This window comes from Maylandia zebra, linkage group LG12 (assembly GCF_041146795.1).
Source record: "Maylandia zebra isolate NMK-2024a linkage group LG12, Mzebra_GT3a, whole genome shotgun sequence".
NCBI classification, from domain to species: domain Eukaryota; kingdom Metazoa; phylum Chordata; class Actinopteri; order Cichliformes; family Cichlidae; genus Maylandia; species Maylandia zebra.
Genome location: NC_135178.1, coordinates 27,898,149 through 27,923,873, shown reverse-complemented (window position 1 = coordinate 27,923,873; position 25,725 = coordinate 27,898,149). Strand labels below are relative to the sequence as shown.

The following is a 25,725-nucleotide window of genomic DNA, read 5'->3' as shown; positions in this document are numbered from 1 at the left end:
GCTGGGTTCACCCTTTTTCTCCTTGCTGCCAAGCTCTGCAGCAGAGTGGGAGAAATCTGTGGGAGTGACCTTTGGTAAAGCAAAGCACTTCACTCCCTGCCTGAGTGTGTAAAGGTTTTATGTTAAGGTCAAGTGATTGAGACTCATATCAGCTGGGTCCTACTGGCAGGGGGTGGGAGGACTATACCCCTAGAAAAAAGATCCGAAAAGGAGGACAAATAGATTTTCATGTGTAAATTTTTTTCTGAGATTATGTTTTGTTTCCTATTTTTTTCTTGCGAGACAAAACCGAAACAAATATCAGAGCTGCATAAGTGTAACTCTGTCCAAACAGCAGAAGACAGAAAGAGAGAGGAAGCTGATCTCTTCACTTCCAGCATGAAGTGAAAGTATCATAGGCTTCATCATCAGGACATAACGGTATCACAGCAAAGTCACAACATTTGAGGTTTTGTTTTTTTTCCCCTTTCTTTTTAAAAATGTATATAGTTAAGCTAATTTTTTAGGGCACTCTTTTAAATGTGTAAAAAGGCTAATAACAAAAGAAAGCTAATAATATACATTAGAAAGATGAAGGGTCCATTTTATGCCACTTAACAGTGAAGGTCAAATGCAACATTTCTTGTTACACGCCTGATGATGGACAGATGTACGGATGGAAAGATCTAGAGCTTGTAACATGTATCCTAAGTCTTATGTTACCATCATTATCAAATCCCTTAATGCTTACACGTGGCGGGTCACTTGTCTAAACTGTATTTATTACATAGACAAACGCAGCCAAACAATAATGCAATCAAGAACAACCCAATTCTCCAATATTTTTGATGTTTGTTATTTTAACTTGACTTCAATATCTCTCAAAACTATCAATTTACACCATGCATGTGTGTGGACTGTGGCAGAAGGCCGGAAAACATGTGAGAATACATTCAGACACAGAGAGAACGATCCACACAAATAAAGGTCCCTGCTGGGAGGTGACAAAACCAACCACCACACTGCCTGTCTCTCAAAACTATGTCTGTATCATTACTGAACCACAAAGGGGAGGCAGTTTGACATTTTCAAGTTAAAAATTCATAGAAACAAGTCAAAGACAGGTAAATATATCTGTTTTTTGCATGTTAATCTACAAGTTTTGAGATTTTAGGTAACGGGTTAAGGATTAAATTGAAATTAAAATGAAAAATGTAGGATTTTTTTAAATGCTGAAAACACAAGCTTTACTTGCTGCAACAGTTTGCCTACTTTTCCTTTTTGTTAATTAAAAGGTTTAACTAGTTTTCTGTCTGGACTTTGACCAATGCTCAAATTCCTGCACTGTCAGGTTAAAACACCAACAATAGTCTCATTGAAAAGGTGAATGTCTCCAATATAAAGGGATTTGAATAACAGCTCAAAATATGGCAGTCTCCTCCAAAGGGAAATCCCCAGGGAAGATTATACAGAGCATTTCATTTTACAATCCATCTATATGCACACCAAGCTCAAGCTGAATGACCTATTAAGGTGTGACACAGCACCTTTAAATGCAACAGGACAGTCCTGTTCCCCATTACCTGCTCCTGAATCAAGAAGCACACTGTGCCATTCTTCAAAGCTTTAAAGTCTTCAAAGAGAGAGGACGAACAATGGAAACTGGAGTGCAAAAAGAAAGAACATGACTAAGGGAGAGGAAAGACAAATGGAAGACGAAGGACTAAAATCTTGTCTTTTAAAGGATAGTCTTCTGAAACAGCTGTGACATTTCAAAAGGCCAGACTTCCTGAGAGGCACTGACTTTTCTTCTATTAGAGTAGGACACTACATGATTACACATATCAATAACATCTGAACACAGGCCCTGTCCTTTGTATAAGACAAGTTCCACAACCAAAAGATCATATCAGTTGTTTGTCCCCAGCATTTGAAATGACCCATGAAAGTATTTTTTAAAAATATGTAGGATTGGTTCCACTTTAAAAGAGGGACAACGTCACCAGGCCTGACTAGTACTGAACAAGTTTTCAGTTGCAACAAATGACAACGACGACGACGACAACAACAAAAAGGAAAAAGATGATGGTTTAAAACATTCACAATGTAGAAACATGTTAAACTCTATTTTCTAGGATAACAGGGTGACATGGACATAAGGACCAATGATTTATGGGGTTGCTTTCCAGTGGAGAACAATATTATGTAATATAAGCCATGTAATGTGAATCTTTCTCTTACTGTGTGTGAGTGTAAAAAAGAAACCAAAAGATAACAATGCTCTGTCTCCAGTCTTTCTGCAGCCCTCTTTAAAGGATCTGCTGGTCAGTCAATTGACATAACCTGATTACAAGCAACAAACAGGATGTCTCTTTGCAGGCATTTAACTGAAATTTTAGCAATAACTGATACAAACATGCAAACATGTGTGTGAGTTCAAGTTTCAAGCAGCCAACCAAACATATCGTATTTCCCGGACTACAAAGCGCACCTGAATATTAGCCGCACAAGCTAAAATCAGAGGAAAATCCTGTTTTGTACATACATTAGCCGCACCTGACCAAAAGCCGCAGGTGTTTCAATGTTGACTTATCATATGTAAAAGAATATACACAAAGGGAATTGTCAGGAAAGAGATGGCTGTTTGGAGACACACCCCTTTTATTAATATTTTGAAAAACAAGTTATGGGTACATATTTGCATAACTTTTTAGGTATATGTACAAGTAGCGGTAATTACAAGTAGGACACATGTACTGTGCTTCATAAATGAGTAACAAATGTAGTACATAACAATAACCTGCAGCACACCAGAAAAATAGATTCAGACTACCTTTTAGGCTCAGGTGCAGTGACACAGCTTTAACAAGAAGAAAAGTCAGTCATTCACCACCATCTTTCTCTTCTTCCTGCGCACTAAAACCACCAAAGTCCTCTTCTCCAGTGTCGGATATGAACAGGTTCAGGGTGGCTTCGTCATCCACTCTCAGCTTCTTTCCTTCGTTGTCACTTTCAAAACCAAAGAAATCCTCGTTGTCAGTGTCGGAGTCGAACACCCTCAGAAGGGCCGTGGCGGTGTCTTCCTCTCCATCATGCAACAGTCCAGCCCTTTGAAATCCATTGGTGATCGTGGATGTTTTCACACTTTTCCACGCTGTCAGAATCCACCGGTGGAATTGAGTATAACTTGCTTTTCGCAAGTTTATCGCCGCTCGTCATCCACGACTCCCGCTGAACACATAGCGCTACTTTGAAGTTTGTTTTTCGCGCTACTTGTACGGCACTATGTTGCCTGGCGGATGGACATGTGACCAACATACCACTCTTGAACCCCGATACTGTGTGTCTGATCACATGCCCTTCCGCCAGGCAACGTAGTGCCGTACAACAGCGGAACAAACAAAACAAATCGTCTTACGATATGACAAAAATCATGGACAATCCATAGAAAAGCCGCACCTGACTAAAAGCCGCAGGGTTCAAAGCTGGTGCAAAAAGTAGCGGCTTATAGCCCGACAATTACGGTAATACAGACAGAAAAATAAACTTGCTTGAAAGTTTTTCATTGAACAGTGCAAACTGTTTTTTAGTGGATTTCTTCCTGTTTTTATTTTTTAGAATTTGTTTCAGGGCGGCGGGGTGGGGGTAATCGTTAGTTTTTAGAGTAAGACAATATTTTTTTACAACCTCATACACATTTATGGTGGGAATTTTATTGAAAGTAAATGAACTAAACTGTAATGTATCCTAAGAGCTGTTTAATTAGGATGCAGAGATAACATAAAGCCTTGTTCATATCTTTAACCCAATAATTCAAATGCAGCAACTATAACAGTTTTAGTTTCTTACTAAAAGCTTCTTTTTTTTAAGTCAAATTCAAGCACCTTGTTATTTACCTTTAAAGAAATTTCAAATTCATTTTTAAAGAAACAGACTTCAAACCAGCTGTTAAATCTGTCCACCAATCATCTGGTCATTTTAACTGGACTAATTATATAGTGTTATTTAATGCTGTTTAAGGAGACATTGTAGAGACATTGGATGGAGTTGTGGTGCGGGGGTTAGCATTGTGGCCTCACAGCAAAAAGGTTCCTGGGTGGGGACTTTCAGTGCCAAGTGTGCAAATTCTTCATGCCTCTGTGGGTTTCCCCCAGGTACTTTCACTTCCTCCCAAAGTCTAAAGACACACATGTTAGGTTAACCAGTGATTTAAAATTATCCAGGAATGATATTGATAAAGTGTATTGCATGAAGCAACTGTATGATGTACGATATAGTTAAATATGACTTGTAGTTAAGACACTTCGAGTGCTCAATAAGACTTTCTAGTCTGGCAATAAAGATAACCATGTTCTCTCTGAATTACACATATGATAAAGGGTTTTTTTGAGTGATAAATGAAGAATGATTTACCGAACATGATGAATGAGTTTAACTTCACTTTTTCAGAGAGCTCTACTTCAACCTCGAAAGAGGATACAAGTACCATTGCAGCCTCACTAAAATGCCATAAATTGTGCAGCATGAGGTCAAAAGTATTTTTGGAAAAAGTGGCTTTTCACCAGATATTCTAAGACAGAGAAAGAAACAAAAAATGCCATTTATAGACTGTTTGTTTGGTAAAATGTAAAATAGAAAACAAACAGGCCGCCCTGGGAGAGAGGCTGTTTATCTCCAACATATGTCTGTCTTTCTCTTTCTCCCTCTGACTCCATCTATGTGTCATTGAGTAATCACACTTTAACCTGTCCAGTTAACCTGATTTGGCCTTCATGTGCCAATTGGCATGGCATAAAGGAACCGAGCACCTCTTCCTGTTGCACATCATGCTGCATCAGTGACTCAGCATGTCCTGAGTCAATTAACCTTCCCTTTGAACAGGTGTGCAAATCATTTCTACGGGAAATCTCTCCTGTTTGCTCACAGTGAGTTCACAACACACCCAACAATGTCATACTGTAGGCAACATTAGGGAGTGCTCACACTTGGCAACTGATATCATGTCTGAGCACCTCTGACCCCCAAAATCCACACAAAATCATTGCGTACCATGGCCTGGCCTCTTGAGGTGGTGGGCTTGGTTCAGTTGGATTCATGATCAGTAAACATGTTACTGAACTACAGTGCTTTTTCAACAACAGCTCTCTCTGGTAACAAAAAAAGAAAGAAAAAAATCACTGGGTTAATTAACAGATAGATAAGAGGACACCGTGTTATTGTTTCCAAAATCGCACACAAAACACATTAAATCATGAATACTCTACATGGCAGAGAGAAGAGATGCTGAGCCAAACTGAAGCACTCAGATCTTTAAATACAATGTGTGCAGGCCAGTGGGCGAGAGGGAAAGGGGAACAATCGTTCTCAGCAAAGGTACAAGGCAATTATGCCCAATCTGATAATACCCTTAAATACCATCCACACATAAAGCGATTTGCTCATTGCTAGTGGTGCAACGGATCAAAACTCTCACGGTTCGGATCGGATCACGGTTTTAAGTCACGGATCGGATCAATATTCAGATCAGCAAAAAAAAGAAAAAGACAAAGATTTTAACATTTACGTATTAACTTATTTAAGTATTTTTCGCCTATTAAAAACATTCAACTTATATTAGCAACACGTCTGCAAGATACTCTCCCCTCAGTAATTCATAGAGATCAAAACTGTTTTATATTGGGGCGTCAAGGTCTACATAATGTAAGAAGAGTCTTTAACATTATAGACGGACTAAACAATTCTTCAGAGAGGGCCTTTCTCTCACTGGATGCTGAAAAAGCATTCGATAGGGTCGAGTGACCTTATCTTTTTGATGTTCTGACTAGATTTGGTTATCGAGATGTGTTTCGAAGATGGATACAATTATTTATATATATATATATATATATATATATACACCCCAAGTACCTGGGGATCCCGCAGGCAAATGGGAACCATGAAGAGGCCACTAGAAAGGCTGCAACCACCAAGTACCTGCAGAGGGTCAGGCAAGTCCTGAGGAGTCAGCTGAATGGTAAGAACAAGATCCGGGCCATCAACACATACGCCCTGCCCGTGATCAGATACCCTGCTGGGGTAATAAGCTGGCCAAAGGAGGAGATAGAAACCACTGACATAAAGACAAGAAAGCTCCTTACCATGCATGGAGGGTTTCACCCCAAGTCCAGCACCCTGAGGCTGTACGATAAGCGGAAGGAAGGGGGCCGGGGACTGGTGAGTGTCAGCACCACAGTCCAGGATGAGACAACGAACATCCAAGAATACATTGGGAAGATGGCCCCAACTGACCGAGTGCTCAGTGAATACCTCAGGCAGCAGAAACCCAAGAAAGAGGAGGGAGACGAGGAACCATCATGGAAGGACAGGCCCCTGCACGGTATGTACCACCGGCAGATAGAGGAGGTGGCTGATATCCAGAAATCCTACCAGTGGCTGGACAAAGCTGGACTGAAAGACAGCACAGAGGCACTAATCATGGCAGCACAAGAACAAGCTCTGAGCACAAGATCCATAGAGGCTGGGGTCTATCACACCAGGCAAGACCCCAGGTGCAGGCTGTGTAAAGATGCCCCAGAGACAATCCAGCACATAACAGCAGGGTGCAAGATGCTAGCAGGCAAGGCATACATGGAACGCCATAACCAAGTGGCCGGCATAGTGTACAGGAACATCTGTGCTGAGTACAACCTGGAAGTCCCGAGGTCAAAATGGGAGATGCCCCCAAGGGTGGTGGAGAATGACCGAGCTAAGATCCTGTGGGACTTCCAGATACAGACGGACAAAATGGTGGTGGCTAACCAACCGGACATAGTGGTGGTAGACAAACAGAAGAAGGCGGCCGTAGTGATCGATGTAGCGGTTCCGAATGACAGCAATATCAGGAAGAAGGAACACGAGAAGCTGGAGAAATACCAAGGGCTCAGAGAAGAGCTCGAGAGGATGTGGAGGGTGAAGGTAACGGTGGTCCCCGTGGTAATCGGAGCACTAGGTGCGGTGACTCCCAAGCTAGGCGAGTGGCTCCAGCAGATCCCGGGAACAACATCGGAGATCTCTGTCCAGAAGAGCGCAGTCCTGGGAACAGCTAAGATACTGCGCAGGACCCTCAAGCTCCCAGGCCTCTGGTAGAGGACCCGAGCTTGAAGGATAAACCGCCCGCAGGGGCGTGCTGGGTGTTTATATATATATATATATATATATATATTAGGGGTGCAACGATATTCGTATCGATATTGAACCGTTCGATACAGTGCTTTCGGTTCGGTACGCATATGTATCGAACAATACAACATTTGTAATTTATTTTATCAACTTTCCTTCTGACTATGCTGTCTGTGTTGAGCGCTCAGTGGATCTGCGCTCGACAGTGCAGCCTAGGCGGAGTAGTCGAACGCAGATTCACTGAGCGCTCAACACAGACAGCATAGTCAGAAGGAAGAGCGCAGGGCAAGCTAGCAAGACAGAAGTTAAGCTCTCCTTGCAACATTCAGATCTGGCGTTTGGAATTATTTTGGTTTTCATGTGACGTATGACCCTGAAGGTAAGCGAGTCATGGACTAAAGTAAAACAGTATGTTGGATGTGCCATGCAATGCTCAATTACATGGGTGGGAACTAGTGTGTTAGCGCAGTTAGCTCGTTAACGTGTTGGCCGTCTAGCCCCATGCACGGGGCGATCGGCGGTAGCTCGTTAACGGAGATTTGCCGTGTTGTGGCGTTAAGGTCATTTCAACGAGATCAACCTGAAAGCACTAGTGGGAACACAACGAATATGACTGCACATTTACGCCGACATCATCCTAGTGCAAAGACAAAAACAACAAGCATGCTACTAACTTTAGCCGAGTCATTTAGACAGCTGTTAGCACATGATTCTCCTTATGCTGCTGAGAATATAGCCCAGAAGAAGCGGATAGTATAGCTTTTATTTTGGAAAGAGACATTTCTCTGTAATAAACTCTCTTTTCCAAAGATGAGTGATTCCTCAATCAGATACAGGGCTTGCAATATCGCTAGCCCGACGTCCAGGGGCTAGCGATTTTTTTCAGTCGGGCTACCAAAATCTATCTCTTCCCTGCCCGTCCGGCTATTGTAGGAAGGAAAAATATATGTCAATGCTTTTGCATTCTTTCAGAAATGTAGCTGGGTAATTATGTCATTGGCATTGGTGAGCCACTGTCAATATGTGACATATTGTAATCGCGTTTGAATTTGCGCTTGTTTTTTTGCTTTCACTTTGCAATCGTGCGAACTGTGTATAGAGAGCGACAGCACTGATCTGTGAGTGATGATAATTTGTGCACCAATTCCTCTGACATCGTCTTATTAATCGTTAGCTTACTATGCAAACATGAAATCTCCCGCAGCTTAAACATGTGAGAGGTTGATCGCGCAGAGAATCGCTGAGCTTATGTGAGTGTGTGTGTAAAAGCAACACGATATATATTTTAGTTCTGCTGAGCCAAATAAGACAGGTCAGGGTGAAGAAGTGACCGCCAAAGAAAAGCTTACCACAAAACGGAGAATGTATACATGTATATATATACATATATATATATACATATACATATATATATATATATATATATATATATATATATATATATAAATAAATAAATAATGTTCTTCCTCTACAGCCCCCCCCCATTTTTGCACATGTCGAGGAGCGTGTCAGGCTACATTTCACTGTGTGTTATACTTGTATAACTATGCATGTGACAAATAAAGAACCTTGAAGATACTATTTTGACTTAAATAACGCCCCGCCATTGGAGCAGATAACATGTATACTGAAAAGGAAATTGGATGTTTTTGAAAAGGTGTGGAGACCATTTGTGAATTTTGTAGAAGGATTTGTATTATCTGAGGAGGACGAGGACTGAGGGCAATGACATTTGATTTGGGATAATAGTAATTTTAGGCCTTTAACGGAGTGACAAATCTGATGACTTTTTTGTTTTCTTTTTGCTGTCTGAGAGGAGTGTATGTTCATGTAGTATTTAGAATGTTGGACTGTTTGTAAGTCATTAAAATGTAAAAAAAATAATAAAGATATTGTTGGGGGGAAAAAAAGCATTCAACTTAAGACTCATTCCACGCAATTATATAAAAAGAAATTAAGGTGCAATATAGGGCAGTACAGGGCTTTGTATCTACACTCCGCTGTGATATAATGAGCAGTCACAGTCACGTAGCTTTCCGTTGACCTAGAGGTCCACCCATTTGTAGTTGGGCAACAGAAGATGCCTTGGACAGTTCAGCCATAACTTTAAACTTTTCCTGCTCATACATGCCTGGGTACGATCTTGTCACTGAAGTGGATGCGCAACGGGATATCATAGCGTGGCTTAAGCACGTTCATCATAGTTTAAACCCCTTGTTTTGCACAAGGGAATACGGCCTCCAGTCTGCAGCTAAACACCCCAGTAGCTTTTGTAGTAGCTTTAGCCCGGTCGGATTGGGGAGCAAAGGGCTGCTTAAATGCTGCAAACTCCTCTGCTCCTCCACTTGGATCGCTAGCACTGGCCATAACTATTGCTTGACAGACCGACCACGCGCACCATACACATACTTTTTTTCCTTCTTTTTCGAATCTTCGGATCACGTGCATGCCGAACCATGGAGTGGGATCGGTTCGGATTACGGATCAACCGTGATCCGTTGCACCACTACTCATTGCATATCACTTTTTAGCTGATGGTTTTTTGATCACAGATACCCAGTCTTGAGTTGGATAGATATCCCTGTCTAGTGAAAGGGTACAATTCACAGACCTGTGGAAATTTAAGTATATCTTTATTCCTTACAGAAAATTGTGACCACCTCTATAAAAGCAGAACTTTTTGCAATTTGCTGTTCTGGCACATTTAGGTATGTGTTAATAGAATGCCACAATCTTCCCAGGAGAACACACCTCGTTAAATTCACCCCATACAGACTGTGGAATGCTCAGAGAAACTGGAAAAACCCCAAAAGCTACATCTTTCCTTTGCAGAGACGAGTCCAAAATGAAGAATTCTGGCTATAATGTACAATGCCACAGTAAGTGAAAAACAAACAGCAGATCAGCACAAATATCTCACATCAACTGTCAAGCACAGTAGAGGATGGATGATGATTTGGGCATGTTATACAGCCACAGTGTGAAATTGGGTCATGCAGCAGGACAGTGACCTCAAGCACAGCACAAATCTACCACAGAGTCACGGACTAAAGAAAAGAATCAAAGTCCAGATGTCAACCTGATTAAAAGAAGAGTAAGCGAAAATTCCTCCACAAGAATGCGGTCTGATTAAGAGTCTGATTAAGTAATACAGAAAATGACTACTTCAGTAACTGCTGCTAAAGGTGACTCTACAAGCTATTACATCATGCTTTGTACTCCATTTCCACAGGGCTGTATGTCACCTGTGATTGGTGCAAGTAGCTGAATTTCACTAGCATTCCTCAGTTCCTGGTCACTATATCACTGCTAGTCTATTCCTGTATGGATGCATTTTCAGAGTCAGACTGCCATGTTTCCATCCTATTCTGATTTAGTGTTGGTCATTTAGATTTTAGCCAACTGCAAATTTAATTCAGAATATAATTAACAGTTTACATGGTTCATTTTGTACATTTCTTCCTACAAAGTTTAAGAATTCAATGCACATTCATAAAACACTTGACACTTTTTTCCAGATCTGCACCAAGTTGTAGGTCCTTTTGTCATTTTCATAAAAACAAATGTCACATTGAAGAATAAATAGGATTCAACTACACAAAACATTTCCATCCTCTTCCCAAAAGGGGTTCGTTACAGGTGGGGAACTCTGTTTTATTTGGCAGCGGTCTGGACACTAACCCCAAAAGGAATTTGTGTTTCCAACTGGAATTGAACCAATGAACTTTCACATGCTAAGTAAATGAGTAAACTGCTACAGTATGGAGTCCCCATCTAAATGTCTCTGTAAATACTTCTTCAAAATGCCAGATGGCCCCAGGGTTATTAAAGGAAAAGAGAAAGACTTCCCATATGGACTTGCAGGATTCTCAAAACTAGAAAACGGCAGACTACACTTGTTGGTTGCCAGCTAATGCATTATTGTTAACACTGGCATTATTAGCAAGCCAGTCACAATTGCAGCCCAATTGAAAAAAGTTACTCGAGGCCTGTTGGGAACATTACAGACAATGGTGGAGGAAAAACTAGGGTTTGGAGACAACACAGCAAGCTGAATGACAAAAAGACAGACCGAGAGAATGGAGGAGCACAACTGGACATATTAAAAAAAACACCAACAAAAAAAAATGAGGAGAAGGAAATGTTCTTTCAGAGTAGTATTTCTGAAATCAGATCGCTGTTGATTTAATTTAGACCGGAGATAGTTTTTTTCAGAGTCTCTCAAAATGCAACTAATAACAGTGCAGTCTGCATATTTAAAAAAAAAAAAAATTTGAAAATAATTTAATTACATTTTGTGAACATTAATGTGCAAAAAAAAGGTACACATGACTAAAACTTACACTCTTCCCAATCATTTCTGTTCAATTGATAGCTGTTGATGCTTTATACTGTGACTGCTACAGGCAAATCCTATCAGTGATGTAGATAATTAGCCTAAGCGTTTCTGTTTAACTCTATTAAACAGGGCAAGACTGCCAAGGCTGACTCACATGGCTGGGATGTGATACTGGTGCCCTAATGGGAAACATGCTGCTGCCACACAGTCCTTAATTACAAAGTCCTCTGACAGCCCTTTGCTTGACCTGGCTAATTCTCTACAACAGGCACACAACATGCATACCGAATGAAGGCTACACTCTGGTAAAATACTTGACTGACATACAAAATCAATGTAATTAGACTACATGATAGAGGCTCTGTGGTAAGACAATCTGTATTATTAATGACGGAAAAATCTATCAAGCTCTCTCTGTACCTTTCAGTCCTCAATCATGTGTTCGTTCTCTCCCTTCTTTCAAGTCTAATTTATGTTTCAAAGGAAACCATTAGTACAGAGCCACAAAGAGACTGACACTGTCACAGAGGTTGCAGATAAGCAGAGCCGTGCGCAGCCTCGGGATTGGGATACACAGCAGGTGCTGCAGACGACACACAGGCCCGAGTAGCTGACAGAGTTAGAGAATGTGACCTGATAACTACACCGCAATGTCCCACATAAATAAAGACACTAACTCTGGCATGTACGTGCCAGTGTAATGCTGCAGTGTAATGCAGTGTAATGCTGCATACTCTTAAGCAAAAGGTCTCTAAACAAGGAGATATTTACCAACTTTAAGCTTTATTGCAAATTAAGACGAACAAAATTCTCAAATTATTGCTAATTAAACATCAAGCATAAAAGGTCTTCTCTCTTTCTAAAGCATCCTTTTTTCCATGCAGTATTCAGACTTCTTTCACATCCTTTGTGAGGAGGAAAAGACTAAAAGACCTATCACTTATGATCTGTTTAAATAGCTTAACAAATCAACCAACACTTATAAGTGAGAGATCCAAGGAATAGTATCCATATTAAGCACAATGAACTAACTCAGATGACTAGGCATTGCACTTTAACAACCTGGTTCAACCCCTGGTTTTAAAAGCAGATCCAGCAAAAGAACAAAAGTCCTTTACATCCAATATCTACAATGAAACACTATAAATCCAAAAAAGAAAAGAAGACTCAGATTAAAGTGTATTATACAGTACTTTTCAACAGTTTTGAGCCACTCCTTATTTCATTATACTTTGCTTTTAAGATGCCAGGCTTTCTTGTATTTTATAATTGCTCTTGAGCAATAGTTCTCCAGGCTTTCTGAAACTTTTTCAGGTTTTCTTTGGGCAATGGATGCATTTTCACTCATTTTCAATCCAGTCCTTGTACCTGACCTTTATCAGAAGGTTTCAGTGTTTGTTAAGCAACACAAATAAACACTACCTCAAGGGATGAATTGGTGATGCGCCTATACATAATAGGCAACATTTTGGAAAGCACCAATTTTAAACTGTATATTTAGGCACATTGTTTTTAGTAAAATGTAAACATCACATAACTGGTTCATATTTCTTTAGCTGTATCTATGAAAAATGCCAAAGACGACATAGTTTGACAGGAACAATATATATATTTTTGCATCAACAAGGTGATTTACGAAATCTCAGTATAGTGTGCAGGGTGTCCTTACAAATAAATCTGAGGAAAGTGGAAAAGTGCAGGACAAAAGAAGTGGCTGGCCTAAACAACTAGCTATGAACAATACCTGAAAGTGTTTGTCAAGAAGTCATTGTTATGAAACAGCAAGAAAAGGCTGAGGTATGCCAAATTACAAAACAACTCATGGAACGGCAAACCCAAGTTTGACTTTTTTTTGTATAAGCCGTCCTCAGTATGTATGGAGAAGGTCAGGAGAGAATTTCAGCGTGTCTACAGCCATCTGTATAGAACAGTGGAGGCTCTGTCATCATTTAGAGCTGCATTTCAGCCAGTGGTGTTGGGAATCTTGTCAAAATTGTCAAAATTATTAATGCAGAAAGGTACAGTCAGATTTTAATTATGCAGTACTATATCTGCAAAGCATCTAACTGGCAACAGTTTAATTTTTCAGCATCACAATGACCCCAAACACACAACCAATGCAGTAGAAGCACAGCTTGGTACAAAAACACACAGTGGAACACTATCAGTCATGGACTGGGCTCCCCAGAGACAGCAACTCAATATTAAAGAAGCAAGGTGGTATCATCTTGACATATAATGAAATATGATTTAAGAAGCCTGGAGAACTAATCCTAAAATGTAAACAAAGCTTGTTTAAGAGAGTTCAGACTATGTTAAATAATAAAGGTGGTTATACCAAATATAATCATTCAAGCTCATCAGAAATATATCAGAAAATGTTTTTGCTTTATATACTGTATTTGTATATAAATTTGTAAATCCTCCAACAATTTCTAATTTTCCTAGCACAATATAAAGAACAGAGTGATGACTCAAGACTTTTGCACAGTACTGTATCTGTGGTGGATAATATACTTTTTAAGATATTATATTTTCAAATGAGACACCACCATTTATGTCAATATACATCAATAACATCTAACACAGAATAGCCCCTCCTCCACTATACATATACAATTTAAAGCTTGCTCTTAAATTTAACATGCAGTATAGAGACAGACATAGCATAATATTTTGTAGTGGAAAGGAAACTATCCTATGAAAAATATGATGCTTATTACCTATAACGACACAGAACATGTAAAGGTTCTACGTTTTGCAAGGTAAAATTACTGTTTTTGGCAATGGACTGCAGCGGCTTTGAAGAGAGTGTAATGGCTACAGTCTGATGAAAGGGGTCTGCTGGCACTTGAATCACTGAAAATTAATATAAAGGACTCTTAAACGGCTTTTAATTTGTTTTAGGTGACTGTAATGTGTTTTGCTGTTGATCAAACCTAAAACATTGTGCCAGCTGGCAGTCCTGTTTGGTGGTGTGCCGCAATCCAGCGTAATTAATACACCAAGCATTTAAGTATCTCATACAACCTCACTTCAAAGAAACGAAAATACCCCATACTGAGTAAAAACATTTTTCCCCAGCAAAACTGCTATTATATTAAACATTATAATGAAATATGCAATATGATTTTCCAACGTTTCCTGAAAACTGCAGCAGCTCCTGACTGAGAAAGTGACTGCTTTGAAATACAGGCTACGAAAAAATTCATACATTTTATATTTTAAATTGTTTGAATAAAAGTGGTTGTGATAGCTCGCATGCAGAAAATATTGAGATATATAACACATATCACCACTCAGTCTAAAAGTACAGGGACATAAAGCACTGTGCAAAAGTCTTGAACCATCTATTTCTTTACATTTTGCTTGGAAAATAGGAAATAGGTACAGCAATTTATTGAAACATATAGAAATACAGTATGTAAAAAGCAAAAACAATTCTTAGTTTCTACAGTTCTGACACGCATGAAAGTCAATATTTGGTTTAATTTTTTTTAAGTAGTCTTCAGTGAATAGTTCTCCAGGCTTTGTCAAGGACATTCAAAGCTCTTCTTAGGATGTTGATCCCATACTGCTTCAATAACGTTGAGGTCAAGCCAATCCATGACTGATAGAAAAACATATTATGGAACACTATAATGGCACTGCATCATCTGATGGTATCTTTCCTGTGCCCTTAAATCCATCAATTTTAACAAGATCCCAAACACCTCTGGATGAAACAACCACAAACCATGACAGAGCATCAATTGTGCATCTAAATTATCTCAAGTACAGTAATGTCAAATAAAATAAGGGACACATGCAACCCAAACTAAGGCATAAAATAATAATCCCCATACTCTGACTTGTTGGAAGGCTTCTGACATTATTTGGAGGCAAAAAGAGTTCTGACGGTGTTTTTTATCTCCTGGGTGACATGGATTTGGTGTCTATTCATTTATGTGTTTTTGTGCATGTGTGTCTTCACGTTTAAGTGTGCAAGTGAATGAGCATGTTTGCGTATCTATAAGCCATTAAAAATATGTGGTGGCTCCAATGAAGAAAAGCCAGGATATCAGCATTCTGAAGTTTGCATCCTGGAGACTGGTGTGTGTATGTGTGTAAACACAATTTTATTAACAAACAAAATGTTTCACTTTGAATCTGAAAAATAATGTTGTTGTTTTTTAATGCAATGTGGTCTAGTACACTCCATGCCCCCCTTTTACACACACTTTCTTGCAGGTGTCACAGCTCACTGTGATAGAAAGTGGGATGGCTGCTTGCAAGATGGCACATGTGTTTGGCTGTGCCTCTGGCTTTATCCATGTGTTTGTTTACGTTATGTGTTGTGCAAGTGTTTTTGCTACAGATCTGTCTGGTGTCATCTCCCTTCGGATATATGATCGCCATGCGTTATTGGCGATCAAATCTGCTATGGATAATTTCCAGAGTCAACGAAACGAGGTTGTTTTCCACTTGAGCACGGCGCAGCACCCAGTTTACCTCCATTCTTGCCAGTCAGCTAGTTGTTGCTTCAGAGGTCTCATTGGAGGAAGCGGGAGTCGGTTTTTTTGTGCTGCTTCGTCAGCTTCGGAGAGAAGTGGATCTTCTTGAGCTTCATTACTGGGCTGCTGCCGGTAAGATACGCCTGAGACTTGTGGGAGCTGGATTAATCCCCTCAAGTCCTTATGTTTACTACCTAGGCTGTCATCTCAAAGCGAGGAAAGCCACAGCTCATTGCAGCAGGAATCCTGATTTGCTGTGCGCGGAGCTCCTTATCAACTCTTAATGAACACTGTCTTGCCATTCTCAATCAGGGTGTGCTTTTCAAAACTAGGAATCTCTCTGTTAGATCCCGCACACCCTGGTTAAATAAGCAAACTCGTGGTCTTTGACATTCCTGTGAAAAAGCACAACGTCTGTGGAAGTCCACTGGTCTGATGTCCATCGTGAAGATTTCAAAGAACTTCTTCACCTATATAATGAGTCAGTGAAAGAGGCTAAATCCTCTTATTTCAATAATCTTATAAATCGTCATAAGAATAATCCTAGAGTTCTGTTTGAGACCATCAACAGTATTGTTTCTCCTCCATCTCAGAATGCTGTGTTGCTTTCTGATGAAGACTGTAATATTTTTCTCAATCACTTTATAAATAAGGTGATGGGCTTGAGATCCAAAATCTCCTCAAGTGCCTCCTCTTATGAAGATGGCTCTTGGTGTCCTGGGTCATTTATTTCTTTTTCTCCAATTGACTTAATTACAGTAATAGGTAAAATGGTCATCATGCTCATGAAAGAATAAAGTTACATTGAAACCAAGCACACCATTGTTTTTCTTGTGACATTTCCAATAAGTTTGATGTGTCACATGGCCCTCTTCCTATTGAAAAAACAAAAGTTGTATCCAAGATGGCTGACTTCTAAATGGCCACCATGGTCACCACCCATCTTGAGGAGTTTGCCCCCTCACATATACTAATGTGCCACAAACAGGACTTTAATATCACCAACCATTCCCATTTTATTACGGTGTATCCATATAAATGGCCCACCCTGTAGATCCTGGCTCTACTAGTAATTATTGGCCTATTTCAAAATTGCCATTTATAAGAAAATTACTAGAATTTTTTCAGGTCTTTATTATGCAGATTACAGATTTCTGACCCTTTTCAGTTCGGCTTTCAAAAGCAGCACTCCACTGAAACCCCTCTCTTAAGGGTCTATAATGATGCAGGAAATTGTTCTGTGATCATTTGCTTGATCTCAGTGCAGCCTTCAATACCATTGACCACAAAGCCCTACATAACAGGCTGAAGGTTTTGGCAGATATATCTGGTTCCGTGTTAAACTCATTTTCTTCCTACTTATCAGATAGGACGTCTTGATGTATGCTCTAGTAAATCCCCAAAAGTTTATTCTGCTCAGCGTTTTCAGTGGGAAAAACATTTCGTCACTCACCCAAGTGACTTCTTCAGTCTCACCTGAAGGTTTCCCCAATGTTAAAAAACAGTACATTTGCATAAAGACTGAAACTAGCACCACCGAGGGAACAATGGGGTGGGAGGTCAGTTCCTTGATCATTAGTGCTGACCTTGGATCAGTGGTTGTTGATTAATGGTTATGAGAATCTGCATATTCTGTTTATTTTAACCTTTATGTTTAACAGGCCATAACTTAATTTTAATCAGAACAAAATGTCCTGTAAGCTGAACAAATAAAACATCTCTATGTGCAGAAATGAGCACAGGGAACATCTACAAATTCCAAAACCAATAAAAAAAATAATTAATTAAAAAAAACTCAAACATCTGCACGTTTACATAAAAATACCTGTTTTTGGCAAGCGTGTATTGGTAAGTAAACCAATAAAATATGCAGCCTTGTTGATATTTTGTCACAATCCCAATGTTAAATAATACAGATATTGATTAGCTATAAGGTAAACTGTTTGTCAGAATTTTATTGTAATTCATCAGGAATCTTGATTTTAACCGCTATATCATACACACATTGATACGACATTAATATGAATGCAATCTACATTCTAATTAATGTATCACAGGCTAAAGTATCACAGGCTTCTTGCCTGATCTTTTAATGTCAGTTAACACGATGCTTTAGAGTGACATGATAACTTTAAGTGTGACACCTAATTACACTCACTCAGTTGTTAAATTATCCGTGTCAGCAGGCCAAAGAAGATTAAATGTGTATCTTGATGGCCAGGGAAACCACAGTGTTCCAAGTCAAATTACAGGAGATGGGATAAAAAGTCTTGTTACTTTACTCCTGCCTAGGGATGGGTACCGGTATGTGGTTCTGACATAAACGGTAGTAACCAGACCAAAAAGCAGCGCACATTTCGGTGCCTTTTTTCCCCCGAGATGTCATACACTTTGAATTCTAGCCAATCATTTTACGTTTCCGAGGATAGTAGGTGGGTCCAGGTACGTAAGTTCTTTTAGAGCAGAGCTACAGATTAAAAATGCCCAAGCGAAGGGGTCAAAGTCTGGCTGTACTTCACAGCAAAAGATGCAAAGTCAGCAGCCTGCAACAAGTGCTTTAAGGTGATACTGTGATACTGTCAAAGGAAGTAACACCTCAAATCCGATGAAACACCTGGTGACGCATAGCAGAAATGATGACGGATGATGATGCAGCAGCAGCCGTTCTTCTCTGCGTGAGTAGCTTCATGTTGTTCGTGTGTAATTTACGTTGAGTAGGCTAACCACGTTATTAAATTAATGCATGTAAGGTGAACTAGCAAACATCATCATAGCTACATGCGGCTGTCTTCTTGTTTGATGGCAGATACTCCCTTCACCCTGGCAAAAAAGGCTAAAATGACCAAAGAAAAAGTGGAAAACTGTTAAACATGAAAGGTTTTTGGACAAAGTTTGTGTTTTTTTCTATTGTTTAAGCACTGCTTCCAGCAAAGAGTGATACCATATATGCCCCATAGCTGCAGAAAAGGCTAACATTGTTATCTTTTTACAAAAAAAACAAAAAACAGCTGAACATGAGAGGTTTTTGGACCAATTTTGTGTTCTCCATTCTTTAAGCACCGGTTTGAGCACCGTTTAAGCACCGGCACAGTTTCAAAAGTACCGGTTTGGCACCGGTATCGGATAAAACCTAAACGATACCCATCCCTACTCCTGCCTCATTTATATTCACATCGAACAAAGCAATGGTAATCTCAATTTCCAGCTCTCATATCAGACGGATATGGATAACACCTGTTTTATTAGAAAACCCACAAAGAGGGAAAACCTCTGGGATTTTCAGATACATTTGAAGACTTTGTCCTTCCTCCCAGGTTCTGGCACTGCCCGCCTAACTCACATTTTTTCTCAAGCAGCAGAAAAAGAAAAAAGGAAAAGCTTCTGTGCCTCAAACGAATCAGTGTAGAAGTGCTGCAGTGACGAGAGTAAGTATGACATTGGTATTCTGTGGAGAGAGAGAGAGTGAGCCGTTATCTCAACGATCACAAAGTTAAAGCTTCTCAGAGTGTTGGAAATAGATCGCAGGACCAATTCCATTGAATTTCTAGCATTTGTGGGAAAAAATAATGTATCTTTAGTTATTGACTGACACAATGTAAAACTATATTTGTATTTTTTTTAACACAACTAAAAACATGATAAATTCCATAGACTGTTTTCAAATATCTGCTTGGTTTATTAAGACACCACATATTTTCAAAAGCACTCCGACGTCTGTTACCCACTAGCTCGATAGCTAGCCGGGGTTCAAGGCTTACTAGAGCCCGTGAGAACACCGGACTCCCGGCAAATCGTTTTCAAACCCAACGCCGTCTTTCGCTACTCAGGTTAAACATGATATATAAGTAACTTAGACAACCTAAAAATTTTATTGTTTGGCTTTTTTCAGTATTTTATTTGTTCCTGAGTAAATCGGTTTGGCTGAGATTAAAGTTATAGTTTTTACACAGCTGAGTAAACGTCAAGCAGACAACTGATTATCAGAAGTGTGAGATGCTCGAGAATATACTCCGGTGTCCTGTTATATTTTAGCAAGGAGCAGAAGGCTGAGTTTATTAAACTCCACCGAAACAATCTGCAAATGTCATTAAAATTTAATAAACTATCATCTTGTCTTCATTTTTAGTTAGCACATACCTTAAACACTTAAAGCTGTAAGCTAATGATAGTTATATAAGAGCAGATGCAATAAGCTGTACGTTTTACGTCCATTGGATGCACGATCTGATTAGTCGACTAATCGCAAAAATAATCGGTGACTAGTCGACCATCAAAATAATCGTTTGTGGCAGCCCTACTGGAAAACAAAAAGGTAAATAAAGAGTCCAGTAAAAGCAAGATTACCTCATCAGTTTAAGAGAACTAGAAAAGATCAGGCAATGGGTCACACTGAGTGCAACACTAAGAATATACATAAAAGTTTGTGACTGAGATTTCTGTATTTCTATAAAAAGACAATTTTAGCATGTCGGAAAATTAGATAAAAAGAACCCAATTAAACAAACAGAATGATATCAGTCATTCTCATTACTTGATTGAGAAAAATAAGCCAATATGTCAAAGCACTAATACAGATACAGAACAAAACAAAGACCACTGGACTGATGGAGAACTCAGTTTAATTAGACTAAGGAAATTATAACATGACTATTTATGCCAACCTCTGATTTTCTTCAAGGATGCTTAAAAATGTATGCAGCTTTTTCTTAAAGTATATATTTTCACTTGTTTTTACCAGCATCTACAAGAACATGATGTGCAACAACTACTGTTAAAAACAACAAACTTAGAAAACATGCTAAGTAAAAGGCATTGTGTAAAAGATGTGTGGCGCTGTGAGAAAACATAGTACTCCACAAACAGGAGAAACTTGCAAACACATCAAACGACTGCAATTTTGTATGATACATGCTCAACCTAACAAAAACAGGGTCTGCAGGGTCACAATTCTGTTTCAGGTACTGTAGGTGAAGTCATTTCAGAGTTGTTAAGTGGGGTGAGCTCCTTGAAGGATAGCTGAATAGTACCCAGAAACTAAGAATATCAAGTAGTATGGTTACTTGTAATTCACATCCTGCGATCCATCATTAAACTTCACTTTACTTGTTATTGCATAGTGTGACTGCAAACACAGAAAAAGAAGGTAGTTTGTTTTTGAAGGAGCTCCCCAGTGGTTAGTTCCCCTTGGGGAGCCCACAGTACTGTTTGGAGATTGCTTAACGCAAAGAATATCCATACTAAACTCCATGGCTATCAAGTAGCTGTCAAAATGTCACAGAAGACAAACTTCATCTTGGTGCTATGGGGAAACATGCGATGAAAATTTTTACAGTTGATTGGTTTTGTTGGAATTTTAGTTGTGTCAGAATATTTTATGGCACTTTATACAAAATTTGTTGAGACATTTAAAGTTTGAAACCACAGAGGTCATAACTAAGAAAATAACTGCTGAGAATGTTTGTTTAGTCATGAACTCAAAGGAATGAAACCTCCCACACACTCTGTCACTTTTATTGACTTTGGAAACTAAGTTATAAGCGATAAAATTCATGGAGATAAACAGCATCAGATTTGCATCTACTAAAATGAAAACACTGAGAAAAGAGCCACATTTAATGAGCAATCATTAACTCTCAACGTAGGTCTGCTGAACACAGGAAATTGATCAACCTAATATCCATTCATACCCCTAATTAAGTATCCCTTCATGCTGCTTTTGGGCCACGCTTGCCCCACTGCAAACTTTGAAATGAATGTCTGCGTTGAAAGAAGCTGGAGAGATTGGTCAAAAAAACAAAAAAGAAAACAGAAAACAAACATCTTCATTCTGCCTGCTGGTTTAATTTTAAATCGAGACATAATATAATCCTATGTTGGAAAAGATGCTGGACTCAAGGCCAGGTTTCCTGTTCTCAGCTAACAAGGGTAGCACCTGGTGTAGAGCAGGGCGATATGACCAAAAATATTTATCACGATATACATTTGAAAATTTGCGATAACAAATTAACTGATGATATAATTGACACTAGACAAAATACTTTACAACTCCACAACTTTATTAGTGCAAAACCCCCAAAAAAACATCAATGTATTTTCACTTAAACAAGCGGCTGTTTTTTATGTGCATTAAAGTTATATAAAAATGTAACAGTGCAAATGCAAATTCCTTGCTGACAGTCTAACCAAAAGGCATTTCCAGTGGAAACTGGCCGACAGATCCTCAGCATAACCATGTATAATATCCACAAAACTTAAAAAGAGGTTATATACACACAATACAGTAATACTATGTTGAAGCACAGTACGTATCACTCCGCGAGGCTCCTGCCTATGATAGCCGTAATGCTCCAACAATCCATCAAGCGGTGCTTCGTAGCTTAGCAAAGTCGTACTAAAACATTTGACAGATTTTCGAGCGCCGTGTACGACATAAAATCGTTTTGAGGTCAGTAAACAACCAGAATTCATACATAAGGCACACAGGATCATAAGGGGCACTGTCGATTTTCAGAAAAAAAAAAATCAAAGGATTGATTTTAAGTGTGCCGTATTTTCCAAACAACACGTAATAACGACGGCCCGCTAGCATGCTCTACCAAAAATAGTACCTTGTTGTGTATCTGACGGATGAAAAGCTAAACCAGTTCCACACCACTGAAGTTGCAGCATTTTTACAAACCAATTCTGGTTCATCCGTTTCATTCAACGATCCACTTTCGCCATTCTCATTCTCTGTTGCCGCCATGCTTTTTCCGCCATGTGCTTATGAAAACAAAGGCACTGCACATGCACGTTTTACCCATATTCTATAGCTATATTTTCATTTTCTTATCATTGCCCGGTATTACCGTGAACGGTATGATATGGCCCAGCCCTAACCTGGTGTAGTCTTTTGCTGCTGTAGCCAATCTGCTTTAACAAATCTGCATACAGAGATGCTCATCTGGATAATTTATTTGTAATAAGTGGTTATTTTATGTTACTGTTGCCTTTCTGTCAGCTCAAAAGCAGTCTGGCCATTCGCCTCTGACCTGACCTTTGGCACCAAAAACATGCCCAATGAACTGCCACTCTATATTTTCTCTGTAAAACCTAGACATGTCTTAAGGGCTTAAAGAAGAGGCAACTGGACTTCTATTATCCAAGAGACTTCTTCAGTTCTAAAAACAAATTTTCAAATTTATTTATTTATTTATTTTTTTTTAGAGATTTCCTCATGGTGCCGATCATGTGAGTCACCACATGAGCCAAAGTATGAAAAAACATAAGGCATGGGACATTATCATAACCCAAGTTAATGGTGAAACCCCTCAGACAACCTATCACACGACCTATTGAGGTCACCTGAGACAAGTTTGCTGAAGACCAGCTGCTTTTGTTTTTAAGCTTTTTAGGCTACCTTTTCTGGGCGGACTGAGAATCTACAGAAATCAAACCTACAAATTGTTGTGCAGGAAAATCCCAGTAGATCAGCAGTTTCTGGGGGGAAAAAACAAAACAAAAAAATGTGTGTGATCAACAACCACACCTTCAAATTTCTTTACCATTCTGACCCTCATTTTAAACTTCAGCAGGTCCTGTTGACCACATCTACATGACTAAATCAATGAGTTGCTTCGATCTGTAGCAGCTGAACAGGTGTACCAAAAAATGTGGCCTCTTCCTATATGGCATTCATGTGTGTCTGGACTTATGAAAAAAAAAGCACAAAAATATATTACCATGGCTTCAGTTATGAAAACTATTATGTGCCCCATAAGACAGCCAAGGAAGCAATATGTAAGAGAAATTCAGTTGTGTTTTTTTTGTTTTGTTTTTTTAAATTGCACTACTTTATAACCATGCTGTGCTTTGCTGGCTGTATAGCTTAACAAACATGCCTCCTCGAAGCAATATTTTCAAAAATATAAAGCCATTTCTCAAATCTTCTGTATTTTAAATCAGGTAAATTATGTAATAAATCCCATCAGTGGTGCCCATGCAGGAAAAATAAAACCCTTTTTCAGCAGCCCCTTAAATATGGTATTGGTTGCAACAAAGTAAAAAAAAAATCTTGCTGGCAAAAAAAAAAAAAAAAAAACGAAAGAAAGAAAGAAAGAAAAAATAAATAACTATGTAGATCCTGAAAAAGGATTGGCATGGCAGTGAAAATGAAATATGCCCACTGTGTCTGAATGAATATAATAGAAGCAACTGGCCAAACTTTTGGCTGCTTAATACAATTTCTAGAAGTGAAATTATATCATATAAAAAAAACACAAAGCCACAAAATCTTTGTGCCAAGTCTCACATCAACTTTATTTCTGCCATATGACCTTATATTGTCAATATTCTTAATATCATGTGCCTGTAAGCTTCTAAATCTCCACCTTACTATTATTTTTCCTCTCATACACCCTCCCCGTCCCTCTTCTGCCTGCTTCTTTCTTCTCCCGCATCACAGCATATGGCTACTTAACAGGATCTTAACTCCAGTGATAAACAACAGACTAGCCATTCCCCCATCAATCAACATCCCTCCATCCCTACTCTGAGCCTCAGAGGCTTTGCAATTTCTCAGTCCTCTTGAGGTCAGATTTACTCCCTTCCTCACTGTCTGCGCTGGCTTATTCTGTCCTCACAGCTTTCTCCCCTCACTAAGTCTGTGCTGTGTCAGCTTCTCTTTCCCTTAATCTGAAAAACACTTCCGTTTTAGCTCTTCAGCCACCATCCCACATAAATAACCCTCTTTTGCACCCGTTTCTCTGCAGGAGAAAAAGCAACTCTAATTTAACTAAAATTTCAATAAACTAGTCTTCCAACTGAGAATTGTTCATGCATATTAAATACCACCTTAACTATCAATACAATGGAAATCCAATAAAGAGGGAAATTAAGCAACAAATAAAACCCTGTGCATATTATGAATAAACATTTCCCCTCAAAAGGCTGCATAACTACTACATGCAAAAACAAAAATAGTTTAACAACAACAACGTAGCATAAACAATGCCATTACAGTCCAATCTGCTACCTTGCGCTGTTCATACTGCACCATGTCTCCTCCATTATACGTTTTTAAAAAATCATTGGGATGAAAAATGCCAAAAACAATCATCAATTTACTATTTGAAAGAAAGTGGATTTAGCCTACAGCCTCTGTTTCAAAAGAATTGAATTAACTAAAACTTCTGATATTACATTTCTGAGCCAATTTAATCACTGCTGTACAAGGGGAAGAGAGAGCGAGAAAGGAAAGACAAAAGCAAGTAATTGGAAAAACCTATATCTTTCTGGAGGATTTTCTACAGCAAGCACAGCTTTTCTGCCTCTTCAACACGCTCTGTGTAAGACAACACAACAATCCTGTCTAAAACCTTGCTCTGTTTATCACCCTCACTGAGGCTACTGCTCAAGTTTATTTCCAGGGGTTGTAGAAAGAGAACCAATTAAGTTTAACAACAGCCCAATTTCTGTAAAAATCTGTGTTCAATTCAACAATGCCATGCATAGCAGGAAGGTAAAAGTACATCTAAATTGTGTTTTTGGGTCTTTTTTCAAGCACACTAACATCCTGGCTTGCAAAAGCCAATGTAAGCTTGTTAAATAACCTTGCTGCATTAAAGACTTTAATTTTACTTCTCATTTATTTGGACTAGTAATATTTTTTTTAACTAACATGCTGAAAAAGCTCATTTAAAATTTATAGAACATCAGATAATGACAAGCTTAATGAGAGCTAGATTTCTGCCTTCCAAGCTTCCAGGCAAGTAATGA

At 39.0% G+C, this 25,725-nt stretch overlaps 1 protein-coding gene across 11 annotated transcripts in view; it reads right to left on the bottom strand.

The window, feature by feature from the left end:
- Positions 1-25,725, bottom strand: part of gpat2 (glycerol-3-phosphate acyltransferase 2, mitochondrial) — a 182,434-nt gene that overhangs the window by 133,424 nt on the left and 23,285 nt on the right. Inside the window, exon 1 of one of the 11 annotated variants that reach the window (XM_076890993.1) lies at positions 5,029-5,118. The exons of the other annotated variants lie outside the window; for them this stretch is intronic. The gene's annotated coding sequence lies outside the window, so the exon portion shown is untranslated. Of the gene's footprint in view, positions 1-5,028; positions 5,119-25,725 lie in introns of those variants that run through there. 11 annotated transcript variants of the gene reach the window in all.